This window comes from Alosa pseudoharengus, unplaced genomic scaffold (assembly GCF_046254945.1).
Source record: "Alosa pseudoharengus isolate Yale_2024_CS ecotype anadromous, Long Island Sound unplaced genomic scaffold, YU_APseudo_1.1 YU_APseudo_1.1_scf_23, whole genome shotgun sequence".
Lineage (NCBI taxonomy): Eukaryota > Metazoa > Chordata > Actinopteri > Clupeiformes > Clupeidae > Alosa > Alosa pseudoharengus.
In genome coordinates this window covers 9,365,307-9,369,171 of record NW_027468685.1, presented here as the reverse complement: position 1 = coordinate 9,369,171, position 3,865 = coordinate 9,365,307, and the positions used below count along the sequence as shown (strand labels likewise).

The window sequence follows — 3,865 nt, the reverse complement described above, 5'->3', positions numbered from 1 at the left end:
CACGTATTCAACAGCAAATAAGAACCAAAGACAATGGGTCCAACATTCTCTCCAGGGCTGCAGCTCTAACATATATTCACACACACACACACACACACACACACACACACACACACACACCAATGCTCTGCCAGCACACACACTAACTGACAGCGTATAACTGACCACCGAGCGAGGAACACCAGCTCTAATTCTCACCTCGCCGTACAAATGCCCAGCACAGGGGTGGGTGGGTGCTTGCACACACACACACACACACACACAAACCTGTGCACACTCATGCCTTCCAGAAACTCAGAGGTGAGCATCTTGCTGGGTGTTCTCTTTGGCGGCCCCTCTTTGTCAGTCTCATCGAAGTGGACATCAGGTGGAACTCAATCAGGTGTCAATAGAGCAGAGAGTGTACTTGCAGAAGCGTTGAGGTCTGTGGAGAGAATCTTGTCCCTGCCTAAATTGTAGGGAACAGAACCAACCCCACAGACTGCACAAGGGGCAGCTACGTGAGAGACAATGAACGAGGCCATTTTGATGTAACTTCAGTTCCATTTGATTTTGGTTGCACTTCTTATCCCCCACCCCCCACCTCCTGAATGTAGAGTCAACATTTCAACATTTCTCTTCTGCCATGAACGGCCTCAGACAGGGACCAGTGAGTACTGGAGAAGCAGCAACAGAGCATCAAAACGACAATAGGACAACAACAACAAAAAACAGTCTCTCTCTTTGCCCTCTTTGCCCACATTTCAGCACAACAAATCAAGCACCGACAAGTTAACCGGAGGAAGGCGTCTCGTGCCTACTGCCTTAATGGCGCCCATTATGCCCCCCCCCCCCCCCCACACACACACACACACAACCCCCCACCCCCATGCAGAAGCCATTTCCAGACCCACATGCTTTTAAAAACAACAAGCAGAACTCTCCGGAGTCTGGAGTGCCATGTGAATGTTTCGTCTTTTCAGCGGCGCGAGCGTAGACACTCAACTCGACAAAAAGACAAGTGAAGAAGCTGATGTTTCTCTCCTTTTTTTTTTATTATTATTTTCGCCGATCAGACGTGCGGTTTTCCATTGGCTGCAGTCTGGTGTTGTTTTAATGTTGCGTTGCAAAAAGGGGCTCTCCTGAAATCCTTTCCCCCTGAAAGCGCGTTGTACAGACTTTTCCGTTTCCCCAGCTATTTTGTCTGTGATTGTCTGGCCATGTGATACAGAAGACAGTCACAGTGGGAAGAGAAAAAAAAACACACAAAACTGAAAGTAAATGTCACGTAATAAAGGATTGTAAGATATTATTAAAATAACTACTTTTCAGAATGACACGTGTGGCTCCTGTGATTTCACAACATATGCACTAGAGAGAGAAGACTGACAAAGCTTGACCTTCAGTTGACAAGAGGGTAGACAGCCCGCTGGTGAAAATCAAGTTTTTAACTTTGTTAACATATCCATACTGCATATTCGGTGCAAAATAAGCAGTCAAGGCCGTGCTGAGTATTTCCACCTTGGAACTGCAGTGATCCCATGTAGGTTTCAAAATGGCAGCATCAAGCATTTTCTTATGTCACAAACCTAAGGATGAGATGGTAAACCAAGGTCCTGACTCACTGTGGTCATTACAAATCCCATGGCCATTATCGCAAAGTGTAAGGGGTTCCCCGGTGTCCTGGCGAAATTCCCAACCTGGCTCATTCAATCTGGCCCCCTAATTATCCCCTACTGTAAGTGCTTCATTCATTTCCTTCCTCACTTTCTACCTTAAGCTGGTGTGTGGTGAGCGTTCTGGCACATAAATGGCTGCCGTGCAGCACTCATTGGTGCTGGTTAGGGAGGTTAAACTGTAAAGTGCTTTGGGTGCCTTGATAAAGCGCTATGCAAGTTGCTGTTCTAAGAAACCAATTCCATCAACTTGGGTTATCCAAAGCATCCACAGGTGACAATAGGGAGTGAGATTGTGCTGAGATTGGCTAATAAACTCTTATGAGTTCATGTGTTCTATACATTAGAAAAAGGTGTAGAGTTAGCCTATATTTAAGCCATTTTATGGTCATGAAAGACTTTTTTGTACGTGCATAAAACTTCTCAATATGTCAAGTTAAGGAACAAAGATGGATTTGTATGTCTCAATCAATGCCTGGAGTGGGCCTTTAATGCTCTCAACAGATTTAGAGTGAGTGTTTTATGTAAAATTATTTTTAAGATTTTCCTATGCGCTTTTTTGGTGTGTGTGTGGGGTGGGGGTGGGGGGGGACGACGACGACTAGAGAAACAGCAACCCCTAACAATTTACAGACTATGTTCTTTACATTTCAAGAAAAATACATCTTGTAAGAAAGGGTGTTTTATTGCCGCTCAAAGTGCTTGATGTCATGCTGTCATCACTGCCAGATCTGATGACTAATATGATGTGAGTAGCACTGATGGCGGTGTGTGTGTGTGTGTGTATATATGAGGTCGCTTTGAGTCATCGCAGGAGTGTGTGCGTGCGTGTGTGTATGTGTGTGGTGCACGAGGACTTGGGTTCACCGCCGTGATGGTCCGCACAGCAACGCCGATGACACTCAACGTCTCTTGGCAGACGGCTAGATGAGGAGAGAGTTCTCTTGCAATGCCTAACCCACGTAAAACGCATACAGATGCGCTTGTAGTAGAACCCTTTATTATAATCAAGCAAGTCGTAAAGGGCAATAACAAAGCTAAACTATTCATTACCCACAAGAATCAATTATACATGATCATTCATTTTATCCTTGTCGGCAGTTTCCAAATTGATTAAGCTCATACACACAATCAGATGATGTAGGATGACACGGTAACCATGGAAACTAGAAGCACCATCTTCAACAGGGGCAAGTGTTGCTTTTCATGACAGGGAACAGATGTCTGGAGGTGAAAACTGACACCAGCGCCTTAGCAGTACCATGCTGCGCCAAAGCTTACCGTACAATGTCGCTTTCAAAATCATAATTCATTTTATAGCCTACTGCACATTTGGGGGTGTGTGCGCGCACGCATGGGTGTTGAGCAGCTGGTCTCTGGTGTAAACCAATGACACCACAAGATGGAAATCTGCTCTTGGCAATAAAAAGCGTCGGCGATTGGTTGATAATTTCTTACATTTGGACTTAACAAATGGAAGCGTGCGCAAGCACCCATGGTGTTCAGCCAATGAATGTAAACGAAGCGGACCTTTGCTGAAGTGGTTCTACTCGCGTCTCCGCGCGGTTGTGTCTCTATTAGCACAGAGGGAGCGCGCGGATCGGTATTGGCATCGATAAGGAAAATATCTGTGTGCAGCAGTTTGGATTCTAAGGAGATTCTCATCTGTGAGTGAATTGGCATCTCTCATTCAGCGTATGTATCACATGTTTTTTGATCACTGTGTCGACTAATGGAAAGATTACTTTGAATTAACAGAAGGAAATGTATTGAAAAGTAGCTCTGCTGTTTCCCCCTGTACCATTACTCAGTCAGATGATCTAGCGACAGACAATTTAGCCTAAATGTGAAGCAGCCTTTGTCTTCCTCGACAATAACGCGCAATTTAAAAATCCAGCTATTTTCTCACACTGGGAAAAGGCAGATTTTTCAAAGGGTTGGGAAGAAGCCATAATTGCCTAAGATTTTTCAGTGACTGTAAATTAGTTCGTTTGGATATTTGGATGTTAATGCCAATTATTGGCTCATGTTCAATGATACCAGTGAGTGTGCTTTTCCATGATGAGGGTGATGCTTTGTTTGGGTGTATTAAAAGCCAATGCTTTTGTGAGCCACGACAGTTGCTGAATTTCCTTCTGCTGTTTACATTCACAGTTTTCATCTATATTCACCAACACTTTTTTCCCCCTCCTATTTGTGACTTAACACCA

At 44.5% G+C, this 3,865-nt stretch overlaps 1 protein-coding gene across 6 annotated transcripts in view; it reads left to right on the top strand.

The window, feature by feature from the left end:
* The window catches only part of cnot3b (CCR4-NOT transcription complex, subunit 3b), a 15,333-nt gene extending 14,509 nt beyond the window's left edge, over positions 1-824 (top strand). For all 6 annotated transcript variants that reach the window (XM_076301338.1, XM_076301343.1, XM_076301340.1 and 3 more), the window contains exon 18: positions 1-824. This exon is cut by the window's left edge and continues 459 nt beyond it. The gene's annotated coding sequence lies outside the window, so the exon portion shown is untranslated.
* Positions 825-3,865: the final 3,041 nt, after the last annotated feature.